This window comes from Acomys minous (genome assembly GCF_964271855.1).
Source record: "Acomys minous genome assembly, chromosome: 4".
Classification (NCBI taxonomy): domain Eukaryota; kingdom Metazoa; phylum Chordata; class Mammalia; order Rodentia; family Muridae; genus Acomys; species Acomys minous.
In genome coordinates, this window is record NC_140486.1 from 60,508,344 (window position 1) to 60,530,360 (window position 22,017).

The window sequence follows — 22,017 nt, forward strand, 5'->3', positions numbered from 1 at the left end:
GATAGAACAGAGCAACGAAGACTTTCTCAGCAATCACGTGATAATCTTGAGAAGACACAAGCCTGAGAAAGAAAGGAGCTGGTTCTTGGCAACACACTGCTAGATCTGCAGAGGAGAAAGAAAAACTTCTACCCTGTGTAAAAGCACCTTTACTAAAGGAAGAAGGAAAGCAGCACTCTAAATGCAGCCAAAGCTAGTGCCAACTGCTACAAGATAAAGTGAAATGTTAAGATTTGGGGGGAATGGGTGAATTCATCTTTTGCTAACTGGACTTCTATATAGGTTTTGGGTATTTATTAAAAACAACAAGCACATTTATGTCTCAGTTTGAACAGAGATTCTCAGACTTCACCACAAATCAAGCTAAGCTTAGAGGTAACAGACATACATAGAGCTCCAAGACAGCCAGAGTTACATAGAGAGACCCTGTCTCAAAAACAAAAAACTAACAAAACCTACCTGCTCTTTTAACAACTATGCTTTTTGTCCCTAGATGAGAAAGAATGTAGTCTACTGAAGTTTCCTCACTCTTTCATAGTATCAGAAAGTGCTACGTAAGATGCCAAAGCAGGTAGCAATCAACTGTCTACCCTATGACACCTAGGAATCACAACAATGACCAGCCCTGCAAGGCAACCCTAAAGGTGTACTAGCAGTTCTCACAGCTAGGCTGTAACCAACAGCTGTCCAACTGAACTTAAGGCCTGCTTAATAGGAGAGAAACCATGCCTAGAAACATGTCTGAAGCTAGTGAGGTCACAGGTCTTAGGAGAGAACGTTATACTGCCACTTTACTAGAGCAGCACAATTCCTAAGGACATTCTAAATACTCATTTTATACCCACAGGTAAGCATAGCTCTCACCCCTCATCAAAGAAGCTCCTTTTTGCAGTAGAAAACTACAAGCTGCCAAAATACAGAAACAACTGACCATGGGGTACCCACCCCCAATTGATATATTTACAACACAATCCCTGTACTTATGGCTTGAGAAACATGGCAGAAGAGAAGAGCAGAGATATTCTAAGAGTCAAAGGGCTAGTAAAGTGGCACATGCCGTTAGTCTCAGTACTTGGGAGGCAGAGGCAGGTGGATCTCTGTGAGTTTGAGGCCAGCCTGGTCTACAAAGCAAGTCCAGGACAGCCAGGGCTACACAGAGAAACTCTGTCTCAAAAAACCAACCAAAACAAACAAACAAACAAACAAACAAACAGGGCAGTAAGTCCTCTGTGAGACTGTGTCTCCTAGAATGAAAGGGAAGCTACACTAACAGTATTGCAACAATATGGCTGTCTAAAGAGGTTCTGAACAATGACAGCACCAATAGAAATGCTAACATGGAAAGGAAAATTCTCAAGGGGACCCCACTCCTAAGACCAAAGGAACTACAGGAATGCTGAGAAAGAGTGAGTTGGTCATTCCCAGGGATGAGGCTCCCAGGGATTGGTCATATAATATCAAGTGGTCAGCCGTGAAATCATGTACATACAGGCAACACTAAACAGACTCTGCACATTGTATTTGTATATTTACATACATATATATATTTAAATATATAAATATGTATAAATACACATTTATATACCCATGTACACACATACCCACACACACACACACACACACACACACACACACACACACACACACACACACCAAAAAGAGAAAAAGAAAAGAAAAAGAAAAAGAAAAAGAAAAAGAAAAAAGAGAGAATTTAAATTTGGGAGGAAATAATAAGAGAACATAGGAGGAGTTGGAGGGAAGGGAAGAGGGTTGATTTTGTTGTTACTGACAATCTGACACAAGCCAGAGTCACCTGAGCAGCTTCAATGGAGAAAATGCCTCCAGGATCGAGACTGCCTGTTGGCAAGTCTGTAAGACATTTTTTTGATTAATAATTGAAGTGGGTAGGCCTAACCCATGGGAGTGGGAGAGTGTGGGATGGCAGAGGGGATGTCAATGCTGGTGTCACTCTTGGGCAGGTGATCCTTGATTTGCATAAGAAATCAGGTTGAACCCAGGTCACCCCACCCTCGCATTGGGGGAGAAGGGCATCAAGCTCGAGGCACAGGGCACCACTACAATGAACAAATATGTGATGGAAAGATGAGAAAGACAGAAAAAGATTACATGCACCATGGAGAGAGGCAAAACTGGAGATACAAGAGGATGCATTGGCTTTGAAGTCTGGGCTGCTGTGAGTGGCCTGTACCAGCACCTAGGCCTTGGTGATGTCCCGGTCCACGCTGTCGGCAAGGGCCATGGCTGGGTCCTACTGCAGCCAGGGTCTGTGTTGATGCCTGTGGACCAGCACCAAAGGCCATGCGAATGTCCATGGCACGGTGATGTCTGAGGGCCCTGTCTGGGCCTGTGAGCCTAGGATAGCCAGGACTGTATTTGTGGTCTGTGCTGTCACCAAAAGCATATGGAAGCCCATGGTTTATGTTCTTGCTGACTGCAAAGAGCAAAGAGCTACCTTTGCACTGATATCAATGACTGCAGACATATAGTTGAGAAAGAGGGACATGAAAGGCTTCTGTGACAACCCCTACCCCTATCCCACCCCCCAAAAAGTACCAGCCTACAGGAAGTCATCAAAGAGAACTTTTTAAACAAAGTATGAGAAGGATGCTAAAATTAGCTCTCCACAATAGATGGCAGGGGTGCAGGACGGGAAAGACTCAGTTCTATTTAAGGGGAGGGTCACTGAGAGTTTGACCATGCTCCACTGAGTAACACAGGTTAAACTTGCTTTTTGCCCCTTTTAGTAGGGGAGGTAACAAGGGCTGGGGGTGGGTGATATGAAAGGACTGTGAAATGAGTATGATCGGGGTGTATGATGTGAAATTCCCAAAGAATTAATAAAAATATTATGTTAGGAAGGAAGGAAGGAAGGAAGGAAGGAAGGAAGGAAGGAAGGAAGGAAGGGCAAGCCAGGAGGAACAAGGCAATAAATAAGTAGTGTTTCTCCACAGCTTTGCCTCTTATCCAGACTTCCCTCAGTGACGGCAGAATATGACCTGAGAAATAAACCTTTTCCCCAAGTTGCTTTTGGTCACAGCACTTTATCACAGCAATAGGAAACCCAACTATGACAGTCAGAAATGATGTAAATTTTAATTAAAATAAAAAATTATTAAGAAATAGGGGAGGGAGATCCAAGATGGCAGTACTGATCACGTCTGATTAGCAGGAAAACCAGGACTGCACAGCGACCTAAGACCAAACTGAGAGCTACGAAACACCAGTGCAGCTGATTCACAGCACCAACTGCTTCAGCTGCTGTTCCTCATCAGAACAAGACAGCTCCCAGGACAGCTTCAAAGAAAGCTTACAATCCCAACTGGTCCAGCATTTCAGACTGTCCCACACAGAACTCTAATTAAGCCTGGGATTCTCAACATTTAGAAACTGGACCACAAATGTTATTCTTAGCTTGTTTAACCATTTCCCCAGTTTTATTTGGGCCCCTACAAAGGTATTATTTGTCCCAAATCAGCTGGAAGAAACCTTAAGAGAATGATGTCCCATTTCCTTTAAGGAAGGTCAGGTAGGTTTTTGTTGCTTTCTTGGGCTATAGAGGATTATTTTGAATGGGAGTTGGTTACAAGTTATTATTGGTCTTATTTAGGGAGAAAACAAGATTAGGCTCAGCAATGTCTCTCTTTTCCTTTATCTTGCATTCTTAGGTTTGGAGATAGGAGTTGAAAAAAAGAAAGGGGAATATAGAAATATATAGGGAAGATAGAACAAAAAGTAGATTAATGAATAACTTAATGCCTCAATTGTCACTCACAACATTATTTTTAAATCACTGGCATAGAGTTTTGTATACAGATGCAAAACAAGTTTAATTTTAGATCAGTGGTATAGAATTCAACTGTAAGATTATTCTTCACACACACTTTATACACACACACACACACACACACACACACACTAATATGAGGTATTATACCCATATAACTCAATTATAACACAAGGTTTACTCCTAATACTTTGAAAGTGCTATTGCAGGCTGTTTAGGATAAATACGTTATAAAAGTTAAATGTTGGTTGATCAAATCATCATGCCAATTATAGTCTACATTTATCACAAGAATATACATCTTAGGTGCAGCAGATAGATATGATTCTATAGGAAGACAAGGTAGGGTAATTAGATAAGGTCTTCAAAAACCTCAGAGATGTTACAGAATACGGCATTTAAACATGTTTTTTATTATTTTAAAGACTCACTGACAATGAGACAGGTTAACTTTTGGCAACACTCAGCCTACTTCAAAGAGGATGATGAGCATCAAAGAACCTCCTTATGGAGATGGCTTCAAATGTGGCAAACCAGCCACTGGGGAAAATGTCCTTGTTTCTACCACAGAAAGAATTCTGCCTAAAAAAGGGCAAGCTTGGATGCAGGCAGAGTGGATGGCCAAACTCTGTCAAGACAGGATAACCAAGTCCTCAATAGTTCCTGCCTCACAAATATGCCTATCAGATATATTGGGCCAGAAGGCTGAAGAAGATGCTCTAACATAGAGAGTTTTGGGTGACTATTCAGGTAACAAAATGTCTCTATCATCTTCTCATTTGGAAAGCTACTAACGGGCACTCCTGGCATACTCGGGTAACCAAGTTTATTCCTTCTCAAGTCTCTGATGGAGATAAAGACCAGGTAGCTCAGTTTTACAATGAAGCTTAGTTGTTTATGGGTTAAGATGTTTTTAGATCTAAATAGATGTTTTAACTTGATAACGACAATATGTGATGGAGATTGATTTACATTCAGAATTTTAGACGCACCAAGATAGAAAAGATGTTTTTTTCAAGGCTGTCAAATGTAAACAGCCAAACCCACTAAGAATGTAACTTTACATAATTCCTGATTGTATCATGGCTCTTCTTGCCAGAGGTAGTTTATTGTATATAAGTGTGATAATACAAATGTATATGTAAAAAAAAAAATGTTTAGTTAATAAAGAAGGAAAGAAAGAGAGTTAAAATTCTGATATTTTATTCTTTTATACAAGAAGAATTTACACACACATGGATATGGTATGAGGTAAGAAATTAATTTCCACACTGGACATGGTAGTATGTGCCTGTATAGTCTAAGGTCAATCTGGACTATAAAGGAAGACCCTACCTCAACAAAAAAGAAGAAAGAAAACCACTTTTTCATGTAACTAAGTAACAGTATCAATACTATCTAAAAAGTATTCCATTTCTGTATATAACCTAAAACACTAAATCTTCCATATGCCATGTTCTAAGTATGGTCAATTCTGTTTTATACTTTAACTTCCTTCTGCTTTCTATCTAACTATGCCAAACACTATAGTACCCTATTATTAAGGTCTTATATTATTTTTTGCTTTGGTTTTCCTGGCAATACTAGGGACCAGAACCAAACCCAGGGTTTTTGTCAAAACAGTGTTGTCAGTGAGCTATATATACAGACATTACACTGTCTTAAAAGCTCAAAAAAATAAGCATTTGTTTCTGAAATATCTTGGCCTGCCTTTCTTTCTTTCTTTCTTTCTTTCTTTCTTTCTTTTTCTTTGGTTTTTCAAAACAGGGTTTCTTTGTGTAGCCCTGCTTGTCATGGACTCACTTGTAAACTAGGCCAGCCTTGAACTCGCAGAGATCTGCATGCCGCTGCAACCCGAGTGCTGGGATTAAAAGCGTGCGCCACCACCACCATCCGGCTTCTTTATAATTTTTCTATTTAAGGATATTGCCCTTCCTGCTATCATTTGTTGTTGGTTGGTTTTTGTTTTGTTTTGTTTTATTGTTTGTTTGGGGTTTTTTGGTTTTTGTTTTTGTTTTTTCTAGACAGGGCTTCTCTGTGTAGCCTTGGCTGTCCTGGATTCACTTTGTAGACTAGGCTGGCCTCAAACTCACAGCGATCCACCTGCCTCTGCTTCCCTAGTGCTAGGATTAAAGGCGTGTGCCCGGCCTATCATTTGAATCTTAAATATTCCCATAACAGTCTACACTTTAAATCTTGACTACACGCCAGTTTGCTATTAGGAAGTAGTAGAACCTTTCTGAGATGAGAGACTAACTGGAGCCAGTAAGTCATAGAGGGAGGGGTACCTTTGCACTATATTCCTGGCTTCTTGGCTTGGGTCTTATTTGTTTGTTTTTGTACTATTCACATAGTGTGAACTCTGACTCCAAATCCAGCTGGAGTGCACTGATACCAATAATTTCTCAAGGACACTATTTCACCCTCCCAGTGAACACAAGGTAAGACAAACAACCTGCTGTGGTAACTGTTCCCCACTAGCTCCTGTGTTTGAACACTTGGTCTCCAGCCTAGAGGAGGATAGGACCTGGGGCCTGTGTCCCAGCTAGCAGAGTGGGAGGCTAGGGCAGGCCTATCTGCTCCTAGTGCCTGTCCATGTGCTTTGCTTTCTGGTCAACTATCACTAAGGGGCTAAGCCACATGATCCCTCTGCCATGCTGTCCCACTATAAGAGACTGAACTGACTCAAATGACCCTCCCTCAAGTTCCTTCTGTCAATTGTGCTGTTACAGGAACAAGAAAACTAACACGGCCCTCTCCCTCACTTCACTTTCAATCCCTGTACCCTAGAACAGGTTTGCTATTGCATCATAGTTTACTCACTGATCCTTTCTAGGGAAATTCAGCTTCACACACAGGTAAGTCCCTGGATAGTCTCACCTTACTCAATTTCTAGACTGTCCAGCCCTCAGTGGATACCATGTAAAAGGCAAAGCTCCAAGTTTCTCTGGCCCTAAAGAACATCAGCAGAGCAGCAGGTGTGACCACCAGGCTCACTTCTCTGGAATCATGGTTTCCTTCCCGGGATGCTCTCAAGTCTCTAGCTTACATGTCAGCTCAACAATGAACATTTAAACAAGATTTCAAGAACTCAGCCTAATTTTTTGTTTGTTTTTGTTTTTGCTTTTTGAGACAGAGTTTCTCTGTGTAGCTTTGGCTGTCCTAGACTCATTTTGTAGACCAGGATGGCCTCAAACTCACATTGATCCACTTGCCTCTGCCTCCCTGAGTGCTGGGATTACAAGGTGTGCGCCACCACACCTGGCCCCAATGTATTTTTAATTTGTATTTATTTTTATGTGTATGGTATTTTGCATACAAGTATATCAGCATATCGTATGTGCACCTGGTGTCCAAGGAGGCTACTGGGACTAGAGTTTCAGAATGTTATAAACTGCCCCGTTGGTGCTTAGAATTGAACGCAGGTCCTCTGGAAGAGTAGCCAGTGCTTTTAACCCCTAAGCCATTCCTCTAGCCCAATACTTTTAATATTTTATAATGCATGACAAATTTTTTAAAAGTCTAATATTTGCCACACTGCCAAAATCAGAAGCTTCTATAAGCTCTGAACAGTTAGCTCACTAAGTATTTACCCCCCAAAGAAATTTATCAATACTACTTAAAGCCAAAGAAAACTGGTTCACTTAACAAGTATGGTCTAAACAAACTTGTAGGCATTAAGCACACATCAGTAAACTAAACAAAAATGAATACATTCAAAGTGCTAACGCTGGATAAAATTAGAGTACCAATCGATAAACACAGTAAAATTGGAGTATACTATAAAAAGCTTAAGGACAGCAGGAAGAAAGTATCAAGGAGCCAAACAAGAAAAAGATGTCACATATTTGTGTTGAAACGGTAGTGTCAATGGGAAATGTCTGACTATCATGTGCGAGCCTCTGGGTTCAATCTCTAGGAGCACAACACACATAACTGATACTCTAGGCTATGATCCTACACAAAGCAGCCTCTACTGAAGCATTTCCCCTTAACCTACTACTCACTTTTAAATTAAACATAAGATTAAAAGAATTACTATTTCCTCTTGGTATGAGATCTACTCCTTTTAAGGAAGGGTGGCTCATAGAGATGCTAATACTTTATGACTCCACCCACTTCAAAAAATCCAGGGCACATCTTAATACAAACACTTGGAAATGCTCCTCAAAAAGTTAAAACAGTCTCAGCTGGGCATGGTGGTGCACATCTTTAATCCCAGCACTCAGGAGGCAAAGGCAGGCAGAACGCTATGAGTTCGAGGCCAGCTTGGTCTACAAAGTGAGTCTAGGACAGCCAAGGCTACACAGAGAACCCTGTCTCAGGGGGAAAAAAAGTTAAAACAGTCTCTATTCAAAAATTTAAAGTGAATGAAATTTTAAAATAAATGATAAAATATATAATAGGATAAAAGTACTTAATATTTATTGAAATAATAGTTAAATGAACCAAAATAACTTCCAGACTTCTAAAGGTAATTAGAATTTAATTAGGTCACTATTAGTCAATTCCTTTGGTAATCTTGTCTAATTTTCTAATTACTTTTTAAGAGGATTGCTTATTAACTCTTTAAAAATCAGGCTTCTTTTCTCTTTGCATAGCAACAGAACATAAAAAAAGCTATTAAATTAAACCTTAAAGAGAGAGAGAGAGAGAGAGCGAGAGAAGGAGGGATGAAGGGAGAGAGGGAGAAAAAAGGGGGTTGGGGTGGGGGACTCCAGAGGCTGGGGTTAAGAGCACTACTGCTTTTCTTGAGAACTTGGGTTAGATTCCCAGCACCCACATGGGGGTTCACAAGCATCTATAACTCCAGTTTCAGGAAATTCAACACTACCTTCTGGCCTCATGGAGGCACGAGGCATGTACATGGTGCACAAATATGTAGACAAAACACCTATATACACACAAAAAATTTTAGAAAGAAAACAATGAGAATAATTGAAGAAGACACTACACGACAACGCCTGGCTTCTACACAATCCCTCCCCCAGCAGCCCCCCACCCCCCAAAACAAAACAAAACAAAACCCTCCAAACCCAAAACAATATTCTGCGACCTCTATTTTCAATGCTTTTCTTTTCTTTTTCAGTTTTTGCATCTTTCTCAAAATCTAGATAATAAAACTAGGCCTTACGTATTTGGTTTTGTTTTGTTTTGTTTTGTTTTTTGAGACAGGCTTCTCTGTGTAGCCTTGGCTGTCTTGGACTTGCTTTGTAGACCAGGCTGGCCTTGAACTCACAGCTATCTGCCTGCCTCTGCCTCTGATGATATTAAAGGCGTGCGCTACCATGCCCGGCCACATTAATACTTTTTTAATGACAACAAAGTAATAAAGTAATAAAGACTCTGTCAGATAAAACAGCAAAAATTTAAAAAATTAAAATTAAAAAAAAAACAGGGTCTAAAGTGTCTAGATCTTTAAAAGTTGCAAACTTTACAGGAAACTTTTGCTGTGATTTCCTATTTCAAGACAAAACATTAGAAACACCTTCATGCAGCAATAGATCAAAATGAAGGTGAACTAGGCCAGGCACACTAGCATCTTAACATAGCACATGTAGTAAACCATTAGCAGTACCAGAACTTACAGCCCTTCTAAGCTCTAGTCTTGCCTAGCCAGATGCTGTCCTCCTGTCTCCAGACTATGAACATTCCCTGTTGCCTAAGTTTGGTTTCCCACACTTGCCTCACTTTTATAAACTCTCAGATGTATACAGAGCAAGTTAGCTTCTAAATATCTGTTAGAGGGCTGGAGAGAAGACTCAGTGATTAAAAGTATATTTTGCTGTAAAGAACTGGGTTTTGGTCTCTAGCACTCAACATCAGGTGGCCTGTGACTCCAGCTCCAGAGGATCTGATACCTCTGGCCTCTGCAGGCATCTGCATATATGCCTGCATATATCTTGCCCCATAATTAAAAATAATTTTTTAATCTGGGTCTGGTGCCACACACCTTCTGAATTTGAAGTCAGTCTGGTATACATAGCAAGTTCCATACAGCCAAGGCTACATAATTAGACCTGGTCTCAAAACAAAACAAAACTAAAGGAAATTTTTAGATATTTAAGTTACAAATAATTCTATAAGCTTATTGAAAACTACAGTAAAATTTCTTTCTGATAAACAAAGCTAGAAAAATAAACCTCAGAAACAAAATTAACATGTTTGATTATAGGACTGCCAAGTCCTCCTCGGAAGCCATCTTAGCCTCCTAATCTTGGGCCCCTGGGTGCTCCAGGCTCTCCCACTGTACCTGTGTCATCCATCATTTGGTGTTTTCTTGAGGAAGACGCAGCTAGAACTAAGTCTTAGTCATCTATTCATCACTACCCAGTGAGTCTAACACTGGGCTTATATATATTCCATAAATAGTTGTCAGATTACCCAAACAATTTTAATCTGTAAAATATTTTGTACTTTTTCAAAGCCACCTAGTAAACCCAGCATGACCAGGAATGCCCCCATTGTGTGTCTCCATTGGCAGTGAAAGGGACATATATCCACATCAGAGTCTCAGTTCCCACGGTCAGTATTTAAAAGGAGAATCTTTTTGTTAGACACCAGAACTGTCTTTATTAATGCCAGCCAAAACCTGAAAGTCAAATTTAGCATTCCAGCTGGCAACTGCACATAGTAAGTACAATGGTAAAAGATAATCATATCCCTTAACTGCTGGTTCCTGTTCACAACACAGTTATTTACAACACAGCTATCTCTATGGTACAGCAGCTCAACTAGACAGAAGTTGGTCACCTCACAAAGGTCCTTAGCCCATTTCACTTGCTATCAGTAACTTGTTTATTCAGATGCATTTCTAGACAGTCTCTTCAGTTGATTATCCAATGTACAGTGCTGAAAGGCAAGGTCTAAGCTGCTGTCTACACACTGCCTACAAATTAGCACAACTAATAAAACAAAATTGAGCACGGCAAAGTAACTGTTAAGAAGGTCACCATTCACATTTAAAAGTGATTAAACTATGAGTCATACTTAAGCATCTAGCTGCTTAAATTTATTTCTATGGGTAGCCACAACTAGTTTTACCTGTGCTTAAAATGATTTAGCAGAAGAAAAAGCTAACTACTAAAATTAGCTTAACTTAAAAATAGGAAAGCCTGCATTAACAGAGATGTATGCGGCAGTGTTCAACAGCATATATTACTGGCTGGCTCTTCCTCCATGTGTCCTACAGACAGCAGCATATATGTCACACATATATAGACACCATCCTCAGCTATCAGATCAGAGATACTATCACCAAAAGCCTTTGGCTTATCTTCATTCTCTGAGTCTCAGTAAACTAAACAGACAGCTCTAAAATAAGTAGACAGGGCCAATAAATTATGATCTCTCACAACTTACAGGGAAATAAGAAATAAACCAGCACATTTATTAGTGGGGCAAACAGTAACTATGGGAAAAACTGTTTACTTAGATATTAGACTGTGGTTGTCAGTCTTTCTCTGCTACTGAACAACATCTCTAACCCCTCTAACAAAAAAAAAAACCTTCAAATTTTTGTTTGATAACTGGGAAATATCTTAATATAAATGTCTTTGGAATTACTTATTTCACCTAGTTGCCATTATTTTCACACAACCTCACTATGGGAAACTAATAGTAATTACAGGGATTCCCTAGCAAACTGGCCAGCTACTCTGGGTTCAGCTAAGAAACACTGCCTCACTGGAGATGTCAAAGTCCACATTCTCAGGCATATATATGGACTCACATACATACAAACACTCACACTCAAGTCCAAGCACACCACACGGATACTAATAATTATACTCTCAGTATGCCTACAGACTTAAAGGTAACAAAACACAGGACTGGAGAGATGGCTCAGCGATTAATAGCACTGTCTGCTGTTCCAGAGGTCCTGATTCAATTCCCAGCAACCACAGGGTAGCTCACAACCATCTACACAGGATCTGATGCCCTCTTCTGGCATGCAGATAGAGTACTCATATACATAAAATAAGTAAGTAAATCTTTATTTTTAAAGTAACAAAACACTCAAAGCCATATTTTAATGTTTAAGTCCCACTGTACAGTAATAATAACCAACATCAAATTATATATAATATTACACATCCTATTCTATAAAAGGAAGTTCTTGAATTAAAAGAATTCTAAAATTTCTTTTGAGACAGACTTTTTGGACCCATAAAATATATAGTCACATGGGGCTGCCTTAGAAGGAATTTTGCATTTGATTTAACAATCTGCTAATATTATCTTGAAGTGTTTTTGTTTTGTTTTTTGAGACAGGATTTTTTTGTGTAGCTTTGGCTTTCCTGGACTCATTTTGTAGACCACACTGGCCCCTGAGAACTCAGAGATCCGCCTACCTCTGCCTCCCAAGTGATGGGATTAAATGTGTGGGCCACTGTGCCTGGCTGTCTTGAAACCTTCAATAGTTTAAATAAAGGACTCATTTTTTGTATCTTTCTGAACTTACAAATTATAGCTAGTTCTATTCACTGATATTTAAACACTGTGATTCCAAAAATGTATACCTGCAAGGTTCTAGGCCCAATGGCAATTTTAAAAGAAAACAAAATTAAAGTGACCTGCTTTCCATTAGTTTCAGAATAATGACTTCCAAGAATACAGTTAAATTCTTTTCCTTGCCAGATCCACAAATCACTTTTTTCCTCTCACAATAAACGAATGACTATACCAAGTCTTTTTCTTGTGGACAGCTTTCAGACTGACATGCTTTCCCTCCCGCTGACACCAAAAGGTTTGTTATTAAATAATAATTTTGCAGGGCATGGTGGTGCACACCTTTAATCCCAGCACTCGGGAGGTAGAGGCAGGGTGATCGCTGTGAGTTCCAGGCCAGACTGGTCTACAAAGTGAGTCCAGGACAGCCAAGGCTACACAGAGAAACCTTGTCTCAAACAAACAAACAAACAAACAAACAAATATTTAAAACTCAGGACACTTCAGTTCGTGAATCCCCCCCGGGGGAAAAAAACAATCAAACAAAAAACCCATGACTTCTGAGCCAGCTATAGTGACATAAGCCTGAACTTGGAGGCTGAGGCAGTAAGGTCACAAGTTCAAAGCCAGCCTGAACTACAAAGCAAGACCCTGACTCATTTTTCTTCCTTCCGCTTCTCTAGAAAAACAAACTCTACAACTCTGAGCAAGCATACTCGAGCTCATTGTGTTCAAAGACGCTACACAACTGTGAGTACAAGGTACTATGCGGCTGTCATGACACTTTTGCATTTACCCTACTCTCTTGCCCAGGGCCTTTCAGCCACACTGATCTTCCAGTTTCATACAGACCATACCATCTCCTGTTACACAGCCTCTGAACATACTATTCCTCTTATTGAGAATCCTTTTGCTAGTACTCTTTACATTAAAATGTTTTGACTTCAGAATCTCCACATAGATGCCATTTCTCTGTTACTTACTTTCTAATCTTGTATGCTTCATTGAATTATACGACCAACAAAGACAGAAAACATGTTTTGTTCACTATGTATTCATAGCACTTGGCCCACAGAAGAAAATAAAAATATGTCCAATCTTTTCACTGTTGTGGGCCCCAACTGTAAGTATTCCCTTAGATTTCTGCCTTAGCCCTCTCAGCCTCTCCCTGTTTTCATCTCTAGACTAGACTTCTCCCAACAAGGTCCAGTCATTCTTATGTCACCTGCAGTTAGCTCCACCTGCAGTTCCTCTCTGGCACTCATAATGGTTATGTCTCAAGATACTCACTGAGTGATGAGGTAGTAATTCAATAACACAGTGCTTGACTAGCACTCTGTGAGTTCAGCACTGAAGGAAAGAAGAAAACTTGAACACATTAATTGCTCTAGTTGTAACACTCATATTTTATTCCCATGTTGTTAATGACGGTATCCCTTCAGAGGTCAAGTGACAAAATGCTCTTTTACCCACCAGTAATGCCTGATTCCTTCTCTAAAAATGTTCCTGAATGTTCCTGCACTGTGATATGGAGCCTCATTTCTTACATATGGGCTTTTCAAATAAATATTTATCTCCAGATATATTCTAGATCAATTCCAACCATATCAATCAACGTCTTCGTCGATCTCTGTAGTGGCCCTTCATACTTTCCAACCATCCATAATACACTTCTACTTGGTATTTCAAAGGCCCTCTCAACCCCACAGCACATACCTGCCATCCCAGCACTTGGGAAGTGGAGACAGGAAGACCATGAGTTCAAGGTCAGACACGTACATAACAAGACGGGCGGCCTGGGCACTTGTGTCCCTGTCTCCAACCTCTCCCCAGCCCCCCCTTTAAGTCCCTCTCAATCTCGCCTAAACTACTTTAGCAAAACAATCTAGTTTGACAGTCAAATCCACAAACTCTGGAGCAAGGCTGGCATGTTAAAAGATGAAAAGGGGACTAAGAGCACTGGCTATTCTAGAGGATTAGGGTTCAATTCCCAGCACCCACATGGTGGCTCATAACCACTTATAAAACAATTCCAGGGCATCCAGCAACTTCTTCTGGCCTTAGCAGTGATATCTAAAAGTGTGTGGATACACACGCAGACAAAACACTCAAACACATTAAAGTTTTTAAAAATGACAAGGAAAAAGATGAGAACCACAGTTCTACCACTTAATCTATACATGTCCTTTAATCTTATAAAGGCCAGTGAATGTAAGTAGATCATGTAGAATAATGCTTGGCACAGCCCCAACACTATCTACAGTGTTTTACAGCCACATTTTCAATTATCAACTTGGACCATAAACCATCAAGTACAAAATATAATCTCAAAAACAATCTAGTAACTCAAGTGTGAATGTGGTTCCACCATCATTGCAAACCATTCCTTTTTATAAATGAAAGTGTGACTCAGGAGGCAGAGGCTGGCAGACCTCTGTGAGTTCGAGGCCAGCCTGGTCTACAAAGTAAGTCCAGGACAACCAAGGTTACACAGAGAAACCCTGTCTCGGGAAAAAAAAAAAGAAAGAAAGAAGAAAGTGGGGGAGGGGGGACAGAAAAGAAATGGTAACTTTTAAAAACAACAACAACAAATATCTAGCAAGAACTGGGCCACCTAACCTAACAGACAGTCTTCAAATCATTTTTCAGGTCCCCAGAAAGGTCTTGTCCACAGTCTGATAGAGTTTGGACCCAAGGACAGACACAGCTGACCTGCTTCAGGTATAGTTTCAGAAGATGACAATATCACAATGGAGTGGGTATACTAACTGATGACAGAGGAAGCATGTGGGAGGCTCCATCACAGCAGGCTCCCAGAGAGCAGAAAGAGTAAACAGAGCTGGAAGCAGGTATGATTTCCAAAGCCCCTCCCTCTACTGATATGCTTCTACCAGCTTCTACTGCCTTCAAAATAGCACAAACTGAAAGCCCAGCATTCAACACATAAGCTTGTGGAGGACACTTCAGACTCAAGCCATAACTATGCCTAGAGGTCTTTACAGACCCCAAAACAGTATGTCATCAAGAGGTCAAAAATAGCAATGATTATAAAAGAGTCTTATAAAAACATAATTATTGTGTAACTGTTTAAAAGTTACTATATTTGTGCTTGTTCGTTTGAGCGAGGGGTATGTGCCATGGTATATATGAGGTCGGATGACAAATTGTGGGAGTCAGTTCTCTCCTTCACAACGGGGGTCTTAGGGATCAAACTCAGATACAGGCAAGTGCACCATCTACTTCAGATCTGTGGTACATGATATAAAAACAATCACAGAAACTTGTTTGTGTTGTTGCTTCTCTCTTGGTTCATGGCCTGTCTGTGGACTTCTTTCTAATTCTTTCAAAGTGATCTTCCCAAGCCCTACCAGATGAACATATACAAACCTCGTCTTCTCATGTTTACCTGTAAAATCCCCAAACTGTCAGAAGCAAATATCCTAAAGAGCCAGTATTTGACATTTCCACTTCCCATGGAGTAACTTTTTTCAGTACATGTAAAATATGAATTGCAAGCAAAAGAAAGCTGCCATATACAATTCCTATGTTAAAGGTTGTTTAAGTTTGCACGTTTCTGAGTGCTTACTCTCCGCCTCCTAATGGACTAGGTACCAGGTTGTTGTCTAGGGACGACATTTTGACTACTGTTGCCTAGTGTTAGCTGCTTCTTTTGAAAACAAAATTTACTTAAAAATTGTATTTTGTGCACGTATATCTGCATACATTCCACAGTGTATGCACGGAGGTCAGAGGACTCATCATCTACCATATGGTTCCCTGGGATAAATCACACTGAACTCAAGCCATCAGGCTTGGAGGTAGATGCCTTTACCTACTGAGCTCTCTTGCTGGGCCATTTCTTTTTAAAACATTGAACCAGTGATTAGCTATCCAGTTCAATTTTTCTCCTGGTGTTTTCCTTGTGTTTATATTCCTATAAAATTTTTAGTATTTTTAAGGCAGACAGAACAACAGTAGTGAGAGTTGAGAGGACAGCTCTAATTTAAGGTGATCTTTTTTTTTTTCCTTTAACATTTAGGCTGGCTGGTCACACTGCACCCACACTCAAGATACCCAATATGAACAGGAAGTAGAAGGAGGCTATACAGTCTCAAGTCCCACTCTCAGTGACCCAATTCCTCCACTGAGACTCCACTTTCTGAAAGTTCCTTAACTCTCCCAGTGTCACTAGCTCAACTTATGAACCCATGGGATACATTTCACATTGAAACCACAACAGGAAGCAGTTCATCCATATCAGCTTGCTACAAGGCATCTCACCTGCCCAAGACGGGATAAGCTCTCTGTTGAGTCAAACGGTGAGCCTGTGCTTCTGATTCCTCATAATGCTGTAACAAGGTAGCAAACAATGTTCCCCTTCATTTCCTCTGCTGAAGCGATACCCTCCAAAACGCAGTGGAAACAGAAAGCTTAACAGAAGAGCTAGAAGAGCAGAGAACATAAAATTTCTCTCTCTCTCTCTCTCTCTCTCTCTCTCTCTCACACACACACACACACACACACACACACACACACACACACACACACGTCCAAATGATAGAGTCTGGTCTACAAAGTCCAGGACAGCCAAGGCTACACAGAGAAACTCAAACTCAAAAAATAAAACAAAAAACAAAAACAAAACAAAACAACAACAAAAAAACCCCAACAACAACAAAAATAAAGAACACCAATAGATGTTAAAATTATCAATTTTACAATAGCCTTGACAGAAACACTTCAACGATTACAAGGACTCTCTAAAAAATACTAAGCAAATATGTCACAGATGAAGACCCAAACGGAAATTTAAAAGGCTGAAAAAAATTTTTAAATCTAGGTGGGCAGATTCAAAAGCAAAATAAAAGGACAGAGGAAGTACACAGGAAGCCAGCGTAGTACAAAGTATCCAACCAGAACAAAAGGAAGACCGAAGAACAATGGGCAAATCACAGCCAGTCTTGACCTGTAACTAAAGATCTACTACTCCTCATGCCAGTCTCACAGGAAAGGGGAACAGAAAAATATTAGAGCTAAAAAAGCACGCAAAAATTAATGAAAACTTCCTAAATTTGGCAAAAGACATAACCCTCAAGATTCAGGATGTTTTGTGAACACCAAATAGGATAAACTCAAAGAAATCCGTACCAAAAGGTTCCATAAGCATCAGAAGATATGAAACCAAAAGAAAAAGTTCTGAAAATAATGTGAGAAAAGAGGCCATAACTAAATAGGAAAAGTGACTTTAATGAGAGCAAATTTCTTACCTGAAACCACAACAATCAGAGGAAAGCAAGTGTTTTTCAAGGATTGGAAGAAAAAGTTATTAGTATTAAAAAAACCTCTACCCATAGAAAGCTGAAAGGGAATTGATAGCCTTGTACAAAGAAAAAGAAAAGGAATTTCCACAGACCTACCTTAAAACAATGATAAAAATTCTTAGCCAAGCATGGTGGTGGACACCAGTAATTCAAGCGCCCTGGACATAGAGGTAAGAGTATGGTCAAGCTCAGCTCAGCCTTCATAGTGAGTTCTAGGCCAGCCTGTGCTAAAGTGAGACTCAGTCTCCTTGCTCTGATCCTATCCCACACCACTCCTTGAAAAGAAGTTTAGGGGGGGGGGGGAGGAAAAAAAGTAAAGAATTATACCCAAACAGTATAGATCAAGATGAGAAAGAAAGCTTAAATGCTGAAGTAATCCACAAGTCTCAAAAAGAAAAATCAGGAAGCAAAAGTCAAGTGGTAGGAGTATGCCCTAATATAGTAGTAATTATATTACATATAAATAGCCTAAATGTATCAGTGAAAAATAGAACCTGGCTGAATAGATTTTAAAACATGATGTAACGAGATGCTATTTACAGGACATTTACTTAAAATATTTAATCAGTATAGGCAAGTTGAAAGCAAAAATATAAAAGATATATCATATAAATAAAGCCCAGGAAATTGGGTTCAGTGGCACACACCTATAATCCCAGTACTTGGGAGGCAGAGGCCTCTATGAGTTCAAGGCCACCCATTCATAAAAACTCTCAGAAACAGGAATAGAGGGAAGTTCCTCAGCCTGACAGAGAATCTATGGAAAACATAGATCAAACACAAAGATAAAGAATGAAGACTTAGAAAGATGTATTTTCTTACCACTCCTCTTTAACACAGCAACAAAAACTTTGGTCAATGCAGGTAAGCCAAGAAAGGGACATTTAAAACCCAACACTTACCATTGCTAAAGTATATTTGTATTTACAAAATCCAACAACAACAACAACAACAACAAAAAACTAACAAAATTTAAGACATGGATATAATAACAGAGTACTTGTTTGGCAAACATCATAATGCTGATGAAACAAAGGTCTCCATAAACAGATATACAGTGACCACAGTAAAGATAGTAGTTTGTTCCAAATTGACTGGAGTCTATCAAAATGTCAGCAAGATAGATGCCTTTGTAAATATAAATTATTTTACAATTTGTATGAAAAAGCAAAGAAATTTGAGTAAGTGTTGTTTTGAAAATGAGTGTCCTGGGTTAAGATGGAAGGTCAGTGTACAGTAACCAAAGCTGTGTGGTACTGGCAGACATACAAATTAACGGGCGAATCACTTCAGACATTAAGTCTATATAAACAAACATAGCTGCTTTTGAAGCACACAAAAGCAACTCAATGGAAGAAAGGCAATCTTCTCAGAAGATGGTACTGAAACAACTGAACACCCACAGGTATTAAATAAGCCATGACCAAAGTCCATGCCTTTCCCCAAAACTAGCTCAAAATGAATTATGTATAAAGCATATCACTTCCCAGAAAAATATACACAGGAGGAATTCTTCAGGATCTAGATCTTTACAAAGAGTTATTGGGCTTGACCCCAAAAATATGGCCCACAAAATAGAGAAGCCAGACTTCAACAAATAAAAAACTTTTGCTCCACGAAACATCTGATGAACGGAATGAAAGGCAATCTGCAGATAAATCAGATCTGACTAGACTAGTATCAAGAATACATAAAGCACTCTCACAGCACAGTAGTAAAAATATACAATCCAGTTTGAAAACAAGCAAAAGTCATTTCCCTGAAGAAAATTTACAGATTACTAGATGCTGAAGGGATGTAGCTCAGAGGCAGATTTCTTGTCTATCACAAGAAAGGCCCTGGGTTTATATGAAGGATCATTTAAAAACAAACATACGAAAGGCTCAACACTATTGGCCATTAGGGAAAAGCACATAAAACAACAGTGAGCTATTACATACTATCAGAATGGGTAGTACAAAAAACAGTGATAATATATAATGTGGTGAAGATGCAGAAAAGCTGATCATTTGTGCTTCACTATAATAAATGCAAAGTGTTACAGTCACCTCAAAACACAGCTTCCATGCCACTTAACCAACCCAATAACTGCACAGCTGCCCTTTTATCCCAGAGAAACAGAAATACAGACTTATGCTCAAACACGATGGGCCTATAATCCCAGTACCTGGGAGGTAGTCAGTAGAATTAGGAGGTCAAGGCCAGCCTGGGCTAAAAAGCAAACCTCAGGCCAGCCTAATCTACATAAGATCTTGTTTCAGAAAAACAAAAGAGAACAGAACAAAACACAAGAACCTGTACATCAAAGTTTATTAGCACTTTTATTTGTAATATCAAGATCTGGAAGTAACCAGATGCCCAAAACTTTTAAGTGGTTAAACGAATACATTTGGTACACTCTTCTAGAATTCCAAATGTGAACATTTCATATCTCCTGTTAGCTCTTTATCAATCCCCAACACTGAATTAAGAATGCATCCATACTATGAAATGCTATTCAGCAATAAAAAGGTAGCAACTATTGATAGAGTTAAAAACCTAGGTAAATATCTATTATGCTGAGTAGAAAAAGTAAATTCAAAGTATGAGATTCATTTATAAATTTTTCCTGAAATGACAAAATTATAGAAACGGACAACAAATTAGTGAGTTCAGAGTTTATGGAAGGGTAAAAATAGGACAAAAGTATGATTTAAAAGCAATATAAAGGACTGGAGAGATGGCTCAGCTGTTAAGAGATTTGCTGCCCATGTAAAGAACCTGAGTTTGGTTCCCTACACCCACAAGGAGGTTCACACCACTTACTCCTCCAGTTACAGGGACCTGATGCCTTCTTCTGGGTTCTGTAAGCACTGCATGCACATGTAGAAGCACACATGCATATATACACATGCAATCATACATACAAAATAAAAATAAACTTTTTAAAAACAGCAACATAAGGAAATCTTTTGAGATGGAAACCCCTGAAATGTCACTGTACCAGAGTGCTACTGTAGGTTTAACACTGTGCTATAGTTTACAAGATGACACCAATGGAGAAAGGATACAAGGGACCTTCTAGAATTGTTCCTCAGAACTACAAGTCGACCTACAGTTTAACTTGGCTGGCTGGTAACGGAGCATGCCTTTAACGCCAGCACCTGGGAAGAAAAGGCAGGAGTGCAATGAGCTCTGGTCCAAGGTCAGCATTCTACAGAGCTAGTTCCAGGACAGCCAGGGCAACACAGAGGAAACCTGTCTTCAAAACTAAAAAACTTTAATTTAAGGGGCTAGAAAAATGGCTTTGCAATTAAGAGCACTGGCTGCTTTTGCAGACGACCTAGGTTTGATCCTGACATCCACATGGTATCTCACAACTATGTGTAAGCCCAGGCCCAGGGAATCCATGATTCCAGCCTCTGGAAACACCAGGCACCAAGCAGAGCAAAGACTTAGAGGGAGGCAAAACACCCATACACATAAAATAAACTAACATTAATTTCTAAAAAATCAGACCTTCCCTCAGCCATTTATCAATCCTTCCTCCTGACATAGAAGGCACACAGACACAACTATCAAACACTACGCCTACCCTCAAGCACCACATACTTAGGTAGAGTAAGCACAGCATCAGTCAACAGTGAAGGGCTCCATAAAGGACAGGTGGTGTGATCCCATCTCTGAACAAGCGGCAGCACTTCATAAGCAGGAATGGAAACCATATATAAAGCTACAAATAAGCATGACGCCTTTGAAGAAAGGAGCATGTCAGTGCTGTGAGCTAACAAAGATGGAATAAGCCTGTGTGGGAGCAATGGGGGAGGGTACCCAGAAGCTAAGACAACTCAACTGCCACCCAGAGAAGCCCTCCCTTTTGACCTGGTGACCAAAAGCAGTAACTCCCCTGCTGCTCCTCACCCCTTACTCCACCCAGTCTCTCCATCATCTCTGCAGCACTTGCTGCATCAAGTCTAGACTCATTTGACTGTTGCTGCCCTGTTCTCTAGTTACCTCGAGTCTGCTTTGGGGACTGTCATACACTAGTCACCCAATAAATGTTAACTGAATAAGTGAGCATGCAGTAAGCATCTCCTCTTAGTCCTACTCGATACAGCTGCTGCATTCTTTCCCTCTATTTTACCCAAGTATGAGAAGTGTGTGTAGTATGTTATTCGTCCGTTGTAGTATTATTTTCCATAGAATGAAAGCCTACTCCCAAGACTGGATGATTCTATCTGGTCTGTGGGAGTTACCCATAAACAAACCACCAACAACAAATGCCTGGTACAGTGGTTCATGCTTCTAGTCCAGTTGTTTTCAACCCGTGGGTTGCGACCTCTTTGGGCTTTTTGAATGATCCTTTCACACAGGTCATCTAAGACCATCAGAAAACACAGGCATTTACATCAAGATTCGCAACAGCAACAAAACTACAGTTATGAAGTAGCAATGAAAATA

The 22,017-nt window shown here is 39.8% G+C and overlaps 1 protein-coding gene across 2 annotated transcripts in view; it reads right to left on the reverse strand.

Annotated features, from left to right (window-relative positions):
- Positions 1-22,017, reverse strand: part of GALNT1 (polypeptide N-acetylgalactosaminyltransferase 1) — an 80,780-nt gene that overhangs the window by 53,634 nt on the left and 5,129 nt on the right. The gene's annotated exons all lie outside the window — the stretch shown is intronic.